The sequence below is a fragment of the Vanellus vanellus genome (assembly GCF_965231255.1).
Source record: "Vanellus vanellus genome assembly, chromosome: 12".
Classification (NCBI taxonomy): domain Eukaryota; kingdom Metazoa; phylum Chordata; class Aves; order Charadriiformes; family Charadriidae; genus Vanellus; species Vanellus vanellus.
The window spans coordinates 14,147,943-14,166,577 of NC_138917.1; positions in this window are offsets into that span (position 1 = coordinate 14,147,943).

Sequence of the window (18,635 nt, forward strand, 5' to 3'; positions counted from 1 at the left end):
TGAAAACGTCTGAGGAGAAGAAACAAAAAGATTCAGAACATGCTCAAGCGAAGTTGGAAAATACATGTCAAAAGACAAAGAGGTAAAAATCAATAAATTTTAAACATAAAGCTACATATTTTCTTAACATGACATTAATTCAAAAATTGGCTGCCGTTCAACTGAAAAGTAAGTATGTCTTTCCTATCTAATCCTAGTAAGGTTTGTTCTATTAATACATTGTACCTTTTTTCTGAGCACACTCTCAGCGCAAAGCTTTAGCCTTGTTTTCTTTAAGTGCTCTCCTGGGGTTCTTTATACCACTTTATTGGCTTTGGAAAACTGGATGAACCGCTCTGAAAAAGCCAGCAAATTATTCTGCACATACCTTCTAACTGCAGATGTTCCCTAATATTTCCCAAACAAGCAAAATAACACATGAATTAATTTCACCCACGACTACTTAGCAGTTTTCTGGTGCAATCCAGATACACTTGGACATTTTTGGGAATAACAGAGAAAGTGCGTAGTAGTAGTAGTAATAGGGCTTATAAATTTCAGTTTCACTCCAAAGAGGTCCTCTAGGCTTCCCTTCAAAAGGGCAACCACCAAGAACCAATCACAATCACCTGAAGATTAACATCACTAATTATTTGTCATTCTCTTTTCCTTTGTTTGTAAAATTCAGGATGTTAACAGCAAGCTAGACCATACGCCCCCAGATCCCACACTGAGTTTCGTAATCATATGCACACGCAAGATATGTTTTGTCTTTGTTTAAATGTATCATTGATTACTCCTCTTAGGGCAAACTACAGACCATGGGTAGTGACTGCAATCAGGCTAAGGGTGCTACAAAAAGAATATCTGTATTAGCTGTACATAGTAATTATTGCATGCATCACTGTTTACTTCAATATAGATAATTCTCATTAAGATGCAAATTTACTGAGTCACAGCAATTTGAAGGAAAAAAGTTTGTGACTCAGAAGCACATACTGATTGGACTCTCTAATGTTTATTTGGGATCGGACTGAGGTCATTCACCTCAGTGCCCTCAAGTGCCATTAGGAGGTGTTATTCTGCAATGCTGTTGGGTTGTCTTGCATCCAATGGGAAATCCATGGAACACTTCTTAACGTCTTTCCTGTCCTAATAACAGATAACCACAGTTTCAAGAAAGCTATTATCTTTATACATAGGAACAGCACAATATGACTACGCTACATGACGGCAGCAGAACTAGCAAACAGTGTCTGCCTGTCAAGTGCAGTTTGTCAGCCTCATACCACTCCGTGAGGAACAACCATTGGCTTCACAAAGATCACAGCCAATGTTTCAGTCTAAGCATGCCATTTAGATGCTTTATATTTAAGCTGGAGAATCATTATCTATTATTATTGTATCCCTTCTGGAGCCAATACCTTGTCTTTTGCAAAGAGAAAAGCAGAAAAATGTATAATCAAGGAAAGAGGCTGAAGAGGTGGATGCTTAACTGTGTTACGGACTTTCTTTAATTAAAGCCTCTCTTAACCTGCTCTTAATCAAAGCAAATGGCAAGTGGCATGCTCAGCAGATGGGTACAGCTGTACATAACAACCATGCAGGTGTTTAATTTTATATTTGGCAAGTACAGGAAGCGGCATTCAAACATTTGAGGGTGAGGGGGTGGTTAGTGAGGGAGGGTTTCAAAGACACATACCACTGAAAAAGGAGATTATTCTGCCACTATGAAGTTACTCGATCAACTTCGCTACTTTTGTGTTAAATCCCAGTTTGAATTACAGGGCCAGATGTATAATCTACGAGGCTTTCCAGAGTAATCCCTCTTCTCTTGCTTCCCCCTGCCCTGTATTTTTTTTTTTTTAAGGCTAACTGTACTCAACCGCAGCTTTCTGCCTTCTCACATACCAGAAGCAGTTCTTATTCTTTGTCTCCTATTCCCAATACAAAAGACACTGAATGAGTCAGAGGAGACAAAACCAAACCCATCCTAGGCAGAAATTTGTCACTGACAGAGCCAGGAGTTCCAGAAACATGTGAAGAAGGCAGTGAGAGAGGTTGCATGAACAGAGAAAAGAAATCCAAATGCAGGATTTTCCAGACAAAGTGCAAATCCAGGAAAGTAATTATTGAGATTGTAACAAAATAAGAAAAAAAGAGTATCCATTTTAACTAGGGGTCTGCCACAGATATAATTAAAATGAAAAACAGTACTTCAAAGCAAAGCCAAGGAAGGCTAAATTTTGCATTTCACAAATATCACTAATCTCCTGCACCCCCAGTAATTCACAGTAACATTTGCCTGCAAGAATAAAATGGAATAAGGCCAGGTAAACAAAACACAGGGAAAATGGCAAGTATTTGGTATCTTGCATATAAAATACACCAAAGGAAGGAATTTTGGCAAAGCAAAGGATGAGCATAAAAACACAGCTTGTAAGGGAACGGTACTGAAAGGCAGAAGTGGCAGTACCATCAGCTGCATTAATAGGTACTATCCGGGCATTTATTACAGGTACAGACAAGGAAGGAGGCAGAATGTGCAATTTCAAAGCACCAAGTCAGTGTTGAGGTTAAAGTGATTCAGAGAGTGCTGCTATTACTTTTTCCACTCGTTTTCACGTACTATAGTACATTAAAGATTAGCTAAAAATAGATTACACACTTTCATAATATTGCTTTCCCACATATTCCCCTGATATACTATACTCTTTCAAATTAGAACAGAAATATCTAGCAGAGTCCCTCTGTGTTTTTCCAGGCACAGAAAGAAGTTCAAATACCCTTGTTTAACAATCTGAATATGAAGAGGAACGGAGCTGCTTAAGAATTCCTTCCATCGGTATTTCTCAGACTTACTGAAAATACAACCCCCCTTTTGGCTCTCTGTTTCTATCTGCTTGCAAAGTCTGAGACAGTTGGCAGAATGTTTTGAACACTTTAAAGCTTTTCCTACTAATTTCCAGTTCCTTTGGCATGCTTCTATAGTCTTCAAAAAGTGGTATGGCACCCCACAGGTGGAGAAACAGTGACTTGGATGACTATCGTAATCAAAGCACATAGGAGTTTAACACAGGAATTACTGAATAAGGTTCCTTGTACTAAGCTGAAGATTTAGAAACGTATAGGACTCTTTCTTATGCAATAAAGGAAACATTTGGTTTGCTTTCAGTCCGAGTAATTGTTAACGTACCAAAATCCATAAGCACTTCAGGTGCTATTCAGGTGACCATGATTCCTACGGTAATGAGCGATACATCACCCAGAGACCCCTAACCAGTCCTGTGTCAAGAAACTAAACAGATCCACAGGTGAACTGCTAAAAGACCAAGTTCTGAGAGCACTGCTGGGAACAATTTCCCTTTTCTGGCTTTAGTTTTTACCGTCTGGAGGGGGAGTCTTCCGCCACTGTTGAGATACATTTCTGAATTTAAACACAAGGTTCTGAAAGCAAGGATTTAGGAGACTAAACCCAAGGTACCCAACAGACCAAAATATTTCCCATATATCCTTACTGTGCATATCACTTACTACTTGCTACTAGGAAAATAAGCTTTCTAAGGAATAACATTATACAGCAATGCCTAATTTAATTCATCTTCACCTTAAATACCCAACCTACATATCTGAAATTTTTTCTTGATATCATTGCAACTGAAAAGCCCACAAGTTGAAATACATTTTCATAGTTTTCCTGTTATTCCCAATAGCCAGAATTCACACAAAAATCAGTGAACACTCTTTTCCCAAACAATACTGATCAAAATTATTATCATCTAGTTTGTTACACGGATGATAACCGTCTATAAAACTACTGTCCAATAGTAGGTTCTTCAACTACCAAAAGAAGGTTACCCTTAGGTTTTAAAGTATCTAGTTTCTCTTAAAAAGATCTTGCTGCTGTCTCTGTTGAGGCACGGACTACAACGTGAAGGGCTCCCCTGAAGAACTGTTCTGCACCTGGTGGCACAGAGTTCCTCCAGAAACCCACAGGAGCCACACAGGATACCTACTGGCCTCTCCCACCAGAACAAGATCATTAGTGCTATGTAATATAGCAGGTGAGGAATATGTTTGCATAAATAAATCTACTCAGCTCTTCCTGACTGAAGTAAAACTGGACGTCTATATACAGAACAGTTTATATCTGTTTGATAAACCAAACTGTTCTGTCTTCCAAGGTCAATCCAATCCAAACCATTGAACGTGAGATTCCCAACAGGGAATTTCCAACATTAAATATTACAATTTATTATAATAATTAGAAATATTGGTAACTTTTCTTAAGTAAGTATTTTTTATTTTAAAATTTGTCAAAGCTAATCGTCTGGATGGTTTTGAAATGCAAGTTTTTAATGGCAAGAATGTTAAACATGGAAGAGTAGTTAAGAAAGGGAAAAATTAAAATATGAGTGACTTGCTTTACCTATAGACTGCAGCATAAATGAAGTACAAAGAACCATTATACTCAGAACACATACACACGAGACAAAGTTTTAGTTCATCACACATTCCTCAAAAACACAGACTTTATTTAGTCAGCATTTTGATTTCCAAAATTTTTCCTGTTCTATTTCTGCAATCATAACATGATTTTATTAAATATTTAAAAGCTTCCTTCTCAGCAATAAGCAAATTGTCTATTTGTATAGCAGATGAAACACTAGTTAAACCTTGGAGAATTACAAATATAAACAGAACAGGCATTCAGGTCAAAAGAAAAATAAAATTAGAGTCTATAAATGTTTGTAGGAAATAGCACAACTTATATTTACCAAATTCATGTAGAATTAAAGTGGAAGAAGCTGTGTACCCAAAGCTAACTTTTATGACAACCTATACTTCCATAAATATTTATTATCAATACAGCATATCTAACCAGCTAAACCATTCTGGCCATATTTGCATTTCAGAGTGATTATTTTTGAAGCTAGAATATTAATTTCCTTGAAATGAATAATTTATTGTGGTTATTTTTCATTTCTCCCTTGTGTGTATTTTCAAGAAAATGGTGTCCTAAGGCTTGAATAATTACCGGCCAAATACTAGATAGTTACCTTAATCTTTGCTCAAGATACATGTATGTGTGCATGTCATCAGGGCTTCCTAGTATTTTCTCCAGCAGATAATATTAGGTAAGACTAGAAAATACAGCTACAAGATGATTCAAATTCTTTTTGAGTCAAAATGCTTCAAAGTTTCAATACCAACAGTATGCAGTTACATAGGGGCATCTCTTTCGGTCTCTAAGATTATTTGGGGCTATAATTTCAATTTACATTCTCTAATTTTGTCACAGAGAGGCAGAGCCAGGTGAAACACAGGTAAGATACTGTAGGGCCCCTCTTGAGGGAAACAGGACTGCAGTCATGGAAAGCAACTTTGAAGTTTAAAAAAAATAAATCATGATGACTTCAGCAGATGCTGCTATTTTTGAGGGGCATTTCAGGTTTGGCACTAGCACATCTTCCCTGTCCTGGCAGCACATCTCTTCTGTGACTGCCTTCACGCAAAGGAGCCCACAGCCTCTCACCCCACACGGCTTCTCAGGTCAGAGATCAGCACAGGCAGCTACAGACTTAGTAGTACTGTATGGAATCTACCACACTCTTCTTGATTTGAAATGGGTTATATTTTTCATTGAAAAAAGGAAAAAAGGGGAGGGGAAAAAAAGAATAGCAAAGGCTAATACAATAGCTGGTTTTCTAGCAAGCAGTACTACGGTCACAGGCACTGAAACTCTGTTCTTGATATTTTTATGCTCCTCTCTTAAAGCTGCTTGGTTTTGTTCTGTACGTTTTGAGCAAAATCTATAAAACATGCCTTAAAATTTGAAAACTTTATTCTTCAGTTTGTCCATCCCATTTGGCTCTGGGCAGAAGCAAAGCCAGGCTCAGCACAGCTGAGAGAACACAATGGTGCAGGTAGTAGGTGGGGATGCTCTGGACTCCCACCGAACCACTTCAGTGCCCCAGGACCTGCCAGTGGCAGATCCAGATGGGTCTGAAGGAGCGCACTGGGGCAGAGTCAACATGTTCCCACTTCCATTGCTAGCCCAGAGTTGGTGAACACACTGACAAACATGACCTACCGGGGAAAAGACAGCCTATATTCTATAAAGGGAAAACTATGTGTCTTACAATCCTGCAAAGGACACTTCCAAAGGAAAAGCAGATAAGGGTCATCAGTGACTAGAGAATACCTGGAGCAATGAAATGCTTTCAGTGAGATCCCTCAAAAATAAACCAACCAACCAACCCCCCCCCCCCCCCCCCCCCAATCTTCTATAGGAATGAGCACATGAACCCAAACATAGGCCAGTTGTGAACATACAGTAGCCCTTTGTTCAGGGACATCCATTGTAAAGGTGGGACAAACAGTGTAAGGAAACTGTATGCCCCCCCGCTTTCCTGCCACCGCGGGGCCCAGCCTCTCCGTCTGCCCCATGCCCATGATGCCCAGCCTCCTCTCAGCTTTGCAGCCCACGTGCCGACTCCAGCTGCGCTTCTCTCGGCGCTGCCTGCCGTCTTGCTGCCCAGATGCCACCCTCCAACCCCCGTGGACAAGAATTAGGAAGATGCTCACCCTGCTTAACTATTAGCCTCAAAAGACAACAATCTTTTGGGGATCTTCTGAGTGTGAAATAAGATGCTGCTTGCTCTGTTTCAGTTAAGCCGCCGAGCATCAAAATCTCTGGAAAATGCCAGAATCTGAGTATTTATTATAGTTCAGTACAGACACTACACTTTATATGCAGTGTTTACTGTCTCTCAGCCTCATGCAAACTGCAAATATTTATGAAATAGTTAGCCCTTCCAGAGGGCAGAAAAATGCATTTTCTTCACTGTAAATTCCAAGTAAACATAAAATGGCAACTACCCAGGCAGTAACATGCAAAACATACACGGATACAGTAACCAATGCATAAGGGTACAAACTGCATATCTACTACTGCTGTTTTTTATACAAACTTCCTAAGTGTGAATGTTAAATAGATACTTGCACCAACTTCTGGGCTCTAAACCTGTCAGCTTTCCTTATAATCATCTTAAACATTTAAACAAATTCAGAAGGTTTTCATAAGGACTAAAGCATTAGCAGTTACAGCATAAGCCGAAGACGGAATTTACTGCTATCGTTCTGCATCTAAAGTTTGCACAAGTCTAATCGATTAAGACATTCCCAGATGGTTTTAACATTTAACAGAATCTATAGAATGACAGTCAGAATTTTTAATACTCAGAGAGTGACAGAAGAGTGGCATCAATAAGACAAATTGTATGAGTAAGTGGCATTAGAATGCATTGGCAATGCACCCAAAAAGTTATTTTTAAGGACTGCAACAAGAAATATTCCAATTAGACCACGTAAATTACCAGAATGTAACCATCATTACTGAAAAGAGAATTTCCCTTGTTACCATAAAAAGAATTCATTGTACAGACTGCAGAAATATATACTCTTTGGACTTACTATTAAAATAAATGTAATAAGTTATAATTAAATGGGTCTTAAATTGCAGTAATTACCTAGAAACACTGAACAGATGAGCACAGGTGAACAGTACACACATCAAAGCATGCAGCGAAGAAAATGAGAATAAATGCTTGCTCTCTCTTTTAAACGCTGCGTCTTCAAGTAAGCAACCTGATGTCAGCTCAGGCAACCAACATAGTTGATGTAATTAAACAATGATACAGGTTTATTATATAACCAAATGGAAAGTGGTAGACAGGTCTGAACAGCACTAGAAGAAGATTTAATTAAGTTTGCAGAAGATCTAATTATGCAATGCTGGAACCAAAGTGTACGAACTGGATCTGTTCTGCTCTGACACTTCTTTCCAGCTTTTTATTCTAGAATTTCAAAGGTTATTTTAAAAATGATAAATGAGGAAAAAAAGGAGGAATTGGTCTGAAATAATGAATTTTTCATATCAAAAATCAGCACAAAAAAAGGAAGGTACTCTGCGATGGAATAAATGGCAGCTGCACCAGGCACAAGCTTTCATATTGAATTTCGCAACAAGCAGAATATTCATTGCTTTCCATAAAAAGGAAATGTGAAAATCTAAGCAAATCTCATCATTAAATGCCCCTTCCTAATGCATTTCAGGTTGACTAACACATCCCTAAAGTCACTGACATCAGCGTAGTTCAGCTGACAGCCCCCTGCAGCCCTCCTGGCGATTAGCCAATTCCCTTGTCCCTTTGCTCTGCTCTGCTGTTGGCTGTCGAGGGGACTCTGTCAGTGGGCAGGTAGTCTGGTCTCCTTCTCCCTACGTACTTCTGCTTTCACCCCATGACATGTTGCCTCACAGTGACACAGTCCCTTGTCTGCAGCTACTCAAGCTGCCAGCGAGCAGAAGGCTCTTGTAGGCAATTTGCCTATATAATCTCCCTTCTTTGCTCTGCTTCTCACCCCCTTGCAGGACTCCCTTGAGCCTTTCAATAGGCCAGTCCTGAAAAGCTGCATGTGTTTTATTTAGACTTGAACGATTAGCTCAGCAGGTTGTTTCTTGGAACAAAATCTCCTTTTCCAACAGCAGAAGTTAACAATCGAGATATATTACAACAGTGGCCTTTTGCCTCGGAAAGGTTCACTGTGCTCCAAGCTGTGTACACTGTAAGCATCGCCACACAAAAAAAAAAAAACAAAACCAACAACAACAAAAAAAAACCAACAAAAAAGAAGCACATAGGGAAAGAAATACAGAAAGGAAAATGGCAATTTGACTGAGATCAGAATGGACAAAAGGGCCGGATCAGTTGTCCAGCCAGAGAGACCTGCTGAGCTGCATGGCTGCAGTGAGACCATACAGCAGCACCTAAGCATGAACAACATGTTGCAGAGGACCCTGTGCACTGCCTACCCAGCTCAGCACGCTGCCTTGGAGGCAACAGGCAGGCTTCCACCCTCCTCTGCCAGCCATGCTGCTCTTACACCAGCCGCCAATACGCCTCGGCCATATTTTTATTAGCTATGATTTAAAAGTATGATGAAAAATGCTTTTAGTAAATAAAGTGACATTTTAAGGACGTCAGTGAAATAAATTGGTGTTAAGGTACATTCCTTATTGTCTAGTTTTGTCCAGAATACTTGAATTAGTTTCTCCACAGTTTTTTCCGATTACTGTTTGGTAGTTGCCTCTCTACTTGATCAGTGATTTCTTTTTGCTCCCTCAGCTGTTGTCTATACAATGACATGCTTAGACACATCTGAGAAATTCAAGTGTCTCATTCTCCTCACTCATGTCTATCTCAATTCAATTCTCTTTCAGTTCTCTTTTCCTCTCAGACAATTCCTTGTTAGTATAAATCACCTGTCACTTATCTTGATAGATTTAGTTGGATCCAAACTGAGAAAGCTGAGATAATTCTCAGCTCTTACCATAGCATTGTTTACTTTTTTCATTTTGACATTCCACATAGCAATGCTACAGTTTCCAAACTTCATTTTAATATCATAGATTGTGAAATTACAGCTTTGCTAAAATGAGTGGTCTGAGGGAGATTTATGACTGCTCCATAGGTGTTTTGAAGTACCCTTTTTAGCCATGATTTTCACTACCTGCCAAAGAAATGGGTTTTCAGGTACCAGCATTACAGAGGGAGATTCTACATGCTGAAAAAATATGTGTGTATGGAGTGTCATAATACTGTTCACCTTCACTGATTAAAATAAACAGCATGAAACTAAAGTAAAACTTTAAAATTTTGGGTTATCCTGAGACACACAGTATTCAGCCTACAGTATTTTCAAAGCAGGGCTTAGGGTGGTCAGCCTGGACCCACTGCACAGTGAGGCCAGGGCAAACTCTTTACCCATTCTAGCCCCCCAGCCTGCTTGTTAGTATAAAATTAAACACATGAATATGCACATACAGAGCAGCACTTTAAAACCTCTTTTTTAGGTGTTGTTCTTTTTGCTTGGTTGGTTTGTTGTTTGGGGGATTTTTTTTTTTTTTTTGCTTGTCCTGTTTGAAGTCTTTGCAATGCAGGTGGTTTGGGACTTCATGTGCCGCCTCCCTCCCACCCGGCAAAGCTGCTGATACCCAGAGAGCACAATGCAGCGAGCTCTGCGGCCACTCTCGCCTCAATGGGACCTTACTCTCAGGCGTCTCCCAGCTGCTTTTGGTGTGCAAGGCCAGCCCGGCCTCTAGTCTTTTCCTTCAGTCATTCTGATAGAGGGATGACTTCAGTTCTGCCAACAACTCTACTAAATGGAGTCACTAAATACCACGTAAAGAAGCCAGTGCCCACTAACAGCAGTGAGAGCTTCCCCGGTGATTTCAAAAGAGCTTTGGCGCAAGCCAAGGCTGCCTTTGTCTTCAAAGGAGAGGAAAAATTTAGGAACGACCTACAGATATTTAATATTCAGAATATGAATAGCTCACTATTAATAGCTCACTAATATCAACAAGTGGACACCACGGAACAAATGAATGAAACAGAAGATAACTATGGGAAGCACAGTAACTCTTCCATGTAGCAATAAAAAAGAGCACCTTTCTAAATACTGGTAGAAAAATCTGAAGTTTAAAGAGGTTTCCCTTTCCCCCCCCAAAAACATTATAAATACATTATGGCTCATTATAACATGACTTGAGCAGACATTAATTCATTAGGCCTTCAGGGATTTGGGTAGAATCCTTTCGGATGAATGCAATGAGACCTTTGGTTATGACACATTCCTAAAATCATGCCACGGTTGTTGGTTCAATTATACTTTTTTAAGTACTCCTCAAATATAAAATGATAAAAACTTCTGTAGCAATATCTTTACAGTTGTGGTAACGTGTTATGATTTAATTCCAGCGCATTCACACTGAAGGTATCCATTTTCACCCTCATTTAACACACTATCCCCAGGAAGATTCATTTTGACAGAGAGAGTACGTGCTCTGATAATAACTTCAAAAATTACAATACACTGCAAGCAATACTCTTAATTGTGAAAAAGTTCATAATTTTGGAAACAGGGACTTCACTATGTTTGTAATTCCTAAAATTCATTGGCTACTACTCTGTTCAAAATTTCCAAGCTACTACGGAATAGCAATGCCCTTCTGGTAGGGCTGGCAGCACCTTCACCACACGGAGATTATCTTCAATGCAATAACATGATGAACTCAAAGCCCATTAAAAGCACTGCTGAAAGAACACAGGAAATCCTGAGCTTAAGAAAAGCTAGAATAGGAAGGATGTCATTTAATATTGACATCTTAGGGAGAAATTACCTTTCTCTTATATATCATGCTATCATTTATTTTAATCAGATACCATTGTATTAATATATGCATTTAGCTGTGCAAAACAGGACAAATAGAGGGGGAAAGAACACTAAGCATCTGTTTTTAAGTGTAGGTGACAAGCATCAATTGACTGCAAAACAATGTGTGCTGACAGCGCAATTAAGTTTAAATTATGTAATATTAATTTTGCATGTCTATGGCACCTGCAGTGTACCAGATACTGACTCAATGACAATATGCGCAGAACTGAATTTCACTATACTGGTTTTGAAGCTGCCTTTCTAGACTAACCAAGAAGCATGGCTGTGCTCCTCTGAAGAAGCAGTCAGGAAATCTCACTAACCGAAGTCAGGCTTGAGAGACTTAGAGGAACATTAGTAAGAGTTGATCATCCACTCATAACCTTTCATAACCTTTTTATACAGAAATCCTCTAAATGAAAATATTGAATAGCATCACATCCTTTCACTTGGTAGAAGTTCCCATTAAAAGATTTTAATATTGTCTGAGAATAATCAACAACTGAGAATTAATAGCATAAAAAGGAAGTTTATGATCTCAATGCAATTTTAATTTGCAAGACACAGACCGTTAGCAGTAACACACTCATTTACTGGCAGAGAAACTTGATGGACAAGTCAAGTGATTTCACACCAGGAAAGAAGATACAAACATAAAGCAATCTTTTAACTTGAAGAATGTACCTGTCCCGATATTAAGAAGAACAGGGGCAGGAAGAAAAAGAACAAGAGTAGGAATATGAAAGGAATAGCTATATACAAGCGCAAATTTAGGTATATTATTGGCTTAATTTCATGCCTACAATTTATAAGTGGCTTTGAAAGTTGACCAAGGCAACACTGGGGTCCCTTTTGGATAAATCATAGAATCACAGAATCATAGAATTGTCTAGGTTGGAAGGGACCTGTAAAATCATCAAGTCCAATCATCAATCTAACACTGCCAAAACCACCACTGGTGAATCCACCACTTCCCTGGGCAGCCTGTTCCAATGCTTAACAACCATTTCTGTGAAGAACTTTTTCCTAATATCCAATCTAAACCTCCCCCGGTGTAACTTGAGGCCATTTCCTCTTGTCCTATCACTTGTCATCAGGGAGAAGAGGTCGACCTCACCTCTCTACAACCTCCTTTCAGGTAGTTGTAGAGAGCGATATGGTCTCCCCTGAGCCTCCTTTTCTCCAGGCTAAACAACCCCAGTTCCATCAGCCACTCCTTATAAGACTTGTTCTCCAGACCCCTCACCAGCTTTGTTGCCCTTCTCTGGACATGCTCCAGCACCTCTATGTCTTTCTTGTAGTGAGGGGCCCAAAACTGAACACAGTACTTGAGGTGGGGTCTCACCAGAGGGGGACGATCCCGTCCCTAGTCCTGCTCACCACACTATTCTCGATACAGGCCGGGATGCCAGTGGCATCTAAGACTGCGAAAGAACTTAAGGGAAAAGATCACTAAGTTATAGAGTCAAAAAGGAACACTACATCGCACAATTAGAGAAAAAATACTTAATAAAAATGCACTTTAAAAGCCTTGCTGAAGTTTGGGGAGTTTCTTTCAACCTTAGAACGTAATACTGTGGGAAACAAAAGGGACTGAAAATCCCCCCTAAAACCTTAGGTCTCAACATGGCATATGAACACATCTAGCATTACTATCATGGTTTGAATTTTGCTTTGTTGGTACTAGTATTCAAAATTTATTAAAAGAACCTCCACATTTTGGGGGGCTTAAAATGATCGGTTATTAGGTTTTTCTTCTCTCCCTAAGAATATTCTTTTTGATTTTGAATCTCTAAGGTTCGAGTTCTTTAGCATTTCTGAGTTCAGAAGGTAACTGCTCATCAAAGAAACAAAAAACTGCTACACAATCACCAGCTTTTGGATTCAGGTAAGAAAAAAAAGGATGAAATCTGACATACAAAAGACTACAATATTTAGGTAGTTCAAAGGATTTATGCAATTAAGTTATGTTTTGCAATCTATGTAATTATTTATGAATTCCTAAGATTTGGCACAATGATCAGGTAGGTACTCTATGTACTGAAATTTGCAAAACTTGTGACCAAAAAGTTTACTCATGAGAAAATAGCAGTTTACAGCAATTGAAAAACTTGCCTGAGCAAAGATGGACACAAATGTAACAGGTAGATGTGTTTGGGTCTGAATGCCTTGACAGTGAATCATCACCTCCTCTGGGTATCAAAGGGAGCAATATTAGACCCTTTAAGACAATAATGGGAAAATCCTTGAAAAAAACCCCAATTTTATGCAGAAATACTGAAAAAGCGGATTATTAAACTAATTCATACTGTCTAGTTTGGGACTACAAATTTCAGCATCTAAATTATGATCTTGTAGAGCCAGTGCAGAGGGGCTCCTGCACAAGACAAATCAAAGCATCTCCTAGTCGTGCCTCTCTCCAATACTGACCACAGAGCAGATAACATTAGCTGTTCAGAAAAGCATTCTCCCTTCTCTTCATTTAACAGACTAAGATCACCCACTGAATCAAACTAGATTTTTTGCAAGCTCTGCAAGTCCACAAATGGTTGACCATCCAAGCCTGCGGTTTTGCAGTTTGCTTTCATTCTCCTTCCCAAGTGATTTAAAAAAAATAAAAATTTAAAATCAATAACCTATATGTAAACAATCATACTAACTGATGCCAACAATGTCTATTTTAAATGGCAATAAAAAGCTTGCAAATGGATTACAAAGTAAAATACATTTTATACATTACAAAAATGGCACTCTTGGCTCTACCTATTCTTACATGGTAGCAGTTATATAAACTACAAATGCACTTCTACCATTTATTCTATTAAATGCTCTTCAAACAAGAGATTTTCTATTCAGAATACCTGCAGTTTATAATGGAATTTTATTGCGAGGAGATTGAGGACCTCTCTGTTGAAAACCTACAGACAACTTTTGTAAAATGCAGATACATCACAGCCTATGTTAGATAAAAAATGACCCTTTGGAATACAGTCTATAGTTAATGAAGGGTAGCACACAAGAATTATTCTAATGATGGTTTTTAATTCTCTCAGAGTTACACTCTTACTTTTCCATAACTCTGCTATTTATAGTATCTTAATTTAGAAGTTAGTTCTGCTATGGCTGAATTGGCAAGAAGTTCAAGAAAACATTTTGGCCTTTACCCCAGGAAAAGAGAGAAACATTTTAGAAGACAAGACCCACCAGCATCTCTGAGAAGTTACTTACATGTAATAGTAAGAAGTTACTTACATATGCTTACTACTAAGCATATGAATCTAATGGCTTTGCTAGGTTAAGATACTATAGCACTTCAGAAGACAGGTATTAATTCTACACCATTTTACAGATGGGAACACCGTGCAGCAGGTCAATGAAAAATTCTGGACCAGGAGAGTGGAGTCTCACTTTCCAGCCAAGTTTCCATCCTACATGACCCAGACTGTGTCTTTCTCTTACTCTTTATGCAGCAGAAATCACACAAGCTTTTTTTCAATTAGAACTGTATTAACTGCTTTTCACAGTGATTGCTTCCTTTTTGTCTTCTGCTTACAACTAACAGCAATTCTCCTCTCTACTTTCAGACCATGTAACTTGTGGGCATATTCTCCACCCTAGTATCCCCAGTCATATAATTCCTCTTTGTTGTTAAAGTCTTACAGAACTGTTCTTTTCCACATCCAGACATATTTTCTGTTGCCTTTACTAACACCTGTGCTACAACAGTTATCTGCTCCCTGCACCACTTTCTCAGTTATTAAAGGCACCGAATAGGCAACTGCTTTCCATATCGCTATAAGGCATCTTCTAGATATGTTTTCCTCCATAATGCAGCTAATCTGACATGCTTTAACTTTTAAACACCTTACAAACCATTTCATTATAGCAGAAGAATAAGATCTTAACAACTAGATTACCTGGTCACCTGTGGCGCTCATTCTCAACTGAAAGCTTCGCAACATAAGAATATCATAGAATCATAGAATTGCTGAGGTTGGAAGGGACCTTTAAAATCATCAAGTACAATCATCAACCTACCCTGACAAAAACCATTTCTAAACCACGTCCTCAAGTACCACATCTACCCTTTTTTTAAACACCTCCAGGGATGGCAAATCCACCACCTCCCTGGGCAGCCTATTCCAATGTTTAATAACCCTTTCAGTGAAAATTTTTTTCCTAATATCCAATCTAAACCTCGTTTGACATAACTTGAACCCATTTCCTCTCATCCTATCACTTGTCACCAGGGAGAAGAGGTCGACCCCACCTCTCTACAACCTCCTTTCAGGCAGTTGTAGAGGCTGATAAGGTCTCCCCTCAGCCTCCTCTTCTCCAGGCTGAACAACCTCAGTTCCCTCAGTCGTTCCTCATAATACTTGTCCTCCAGACACCTCACCAGCTTCGTTGCCCTTCTCTGAACACGCTCTGACATGTCAATGTCCTTCTTGTAGTGAGGGGCCCAAAACCGAACACAGCACTTGAGGTGGGGCCTCACCAGTGCCGAATACAGGGGGATGATCCCCTCCCTAGTCCTGCTTACCACACTATTCCTGATACAGGCTGGGACGCCGTTGGCCTTTTTGGCCACCTAGGCACAACTATCATCCACTGAGCACAACTATCATCCACTTGTTTCCTTCTCTGTGCAGAAATATTTTTGTTGTTGGGTTATATACAGCTTACAGGAACTCACGTGTTTAATTAAATGCTAGACCGACTGAAAATAAATAAATTACTCTGCTACAAGCCTCCATCCTCCGCCATGCTCTCTGTATTACATGATACTTGCTCTTCAGATGGAACCACAGTTGACTCACACAAGTATAGGTATTTTCATTTAAGATTCTTACCTTCTCCTCATTAAGTCTGACTTGTATTTAGCTGCAGTGGTGAAAAGCAGAGAGGAAATGAAACACTGGCAGAAGGTCTTCTTCACAGGAGCAACCAAACCACATCCATGCAGATCCCACGGACTCTTACCAGCTGAATCACCTTTTTATTCAGCCAGAGACAGGTAAGCACAGAAAATCAATCCATCCTCTGCGCAGACTGCACAGGCTGTGCAGGGAGCTCTCTGCTTACAGTGCTACCCCAGGACCATGGGATATGGACCTCAAAACCACAGGCACAGACCACCTGAAACAGATAAAAGTTAAACCTAGAGTCATTCTTGTATTTTTACAACTCTGTGAACACAACAGCAAAATTTAAATGCCCAAACGCTTCCCTGACACCTTGGAAGCATACAGAAAGCCTGTGTTACATGCTGAGAAATTCTGGTAGAGAGAACAGCAACATCCCAAAGAGTCAGCAAAGGGATGATGATGATTACTCCCTCAGGGTACCACAGAATAACAGAAGCTCATTTGAAAATGGATAAAACCGCACAGGTGAATGAAGCTGGGCCCCTACTATGGGCTGAGACCTGCAAAAGATATGGCTGGTCCTTTTAGCAATATCTGCAGTACAGTTTTATGGCGTACATTCAGTCTGGCTGTCAAACGAGATGTTATAGACGAAGTAAAAAAAGACCCATTTAAAATAATATTGATCAAATTGCAAGATCAGTGAACAGTGAAACAGGTAGGTCTTCCTGTATGTCTTTGTCACTGATTGACTGTAGAGCCATTATTGTGAATGTGCTTTCCTAATGGGTTAGCACTTCTGAATGACAATGTTTCTCCTCCAGGCTTACACAGCCCCAAAAGTGCAATGAATGAAATTTTGCTGGACTTTAAAGGACAAAGGTCATTTGGAGGCATCAGATATATACTCTCACTGCCCCACAGAGAACTCAATTTCTTTTTGCAAAGAAAATATATTTGACAGTAACTTGTATTTTAATTGTGACAGTTAATTAGAAGAAAACTATAAGCCTCTGACAAAAAGCAAACCAACATATATTCCCAAGTTGTCTTCTGTACTTTGCTTCTGTTTTCTTATGTATCAATTACATGCACATCTCGCTTTGTATCTCATCAACAATAGCTTAATAGTGCTCTAGCAGGCAAGCAGGCATGGTAGCCCTCCAAAAGGCTTACCAAAGGATCTTTAAACGTGGGGAAGCAGATTAAAAGTTCAGTAAACAATGTGAAAGAACTGAAAAGGACTCAAAATGGCTCAGGAAAATGACTATGGTGTAACACTGACATGGCTTAAAAAGACACTTTCCAAATGGGAATCCCCAGTGCATACACCCCATGAGCTGCCAGCCTGCAAAATCTTCCCATTCAGCATCCACACCCACGCTCCACATGGGAAGTGAGATATGAGCTATAACTGGGACCAAAGGAATCAGTGAATGCTTGGGGGCCACTGTGGGAATCGACCCAGTGTGAGCAAAGTCAGTCTGGCAGCAGTCACTGCAGCAGCTGCTGGGCTCATTGCTCCCAAGGACACTCACACATGCATTGTTTTATGCACGTCCGCAATCCAGCAAACTGAATTTTTCAGCCCATCTTCTCTACAACCATACAGAGTTAAGCTATTAATGGAGAAAGAAAGAAAACTCAGCTTAATGTCTGACTGGCACAGCTGCCGGAGGTCCCACAGAATATTTAACAATTAGGTTTTACAGAGCATTGTAGGAAGAAACCCCGAAGCCTGATGAGGCTTAAAGTCAGTATTTCACTGTCAGAGATAAGAAACTGCTCTGGTTATTGGCTCATTCTGACTTCGTGTCCAGTTAACAACCATACCCAATAAATTGTCACTTCTGATATTCTTGTCATTTGCAGGGATACTGCAAATTTTCATGCGCTTATATAGTCAGTCATTTATCAGATATGCTTATAAGTACTCAGATGATCCAGAGAGCAGTAAATGCTTAGTTACTGCTGAGAAGCACTCCAGAAAATCTGAAAGATTGGAGGGGAACAGTGTTGTCCAAATAGTTTCCATTCCGCAGCTCTGCCCTGCTGTAGAATGCTGCATTCACATGGTGAAGCTTCTGGGATCTTATAGATTACTCTTTAAAATTTCATCTAGTAAGTACAGTTCATTTTAATAAACCGATAAATACTCCTTAATGAACATAATATATTGTTATAATATCTGGCAATAAAATTTAGGCGTAGGTAGGTGCAAATAATATAAAAGATTGAGTTCTGCCCTACCAATCAGAAAGAAAAAAAAAAATCCTCTTGGCTTTCATCACAGTTTTCCCACTTACTGCCTCAGCCAATGAAACATGAGAGTGGCAGTGGTATTACTGTTGGCTACAAACCTTATCATATAAGCAGGATGCATCTAGAGATTAATTTCCCAGTTACCACCAAGAAATCTTTATCCATAATTTTGTCTCCTGAAGCTGTTTTGGTTTGGTGTTTTTGTTTTGTTTTGTTTTTTTTTAAACAAAGCATATTTGACAGATCACA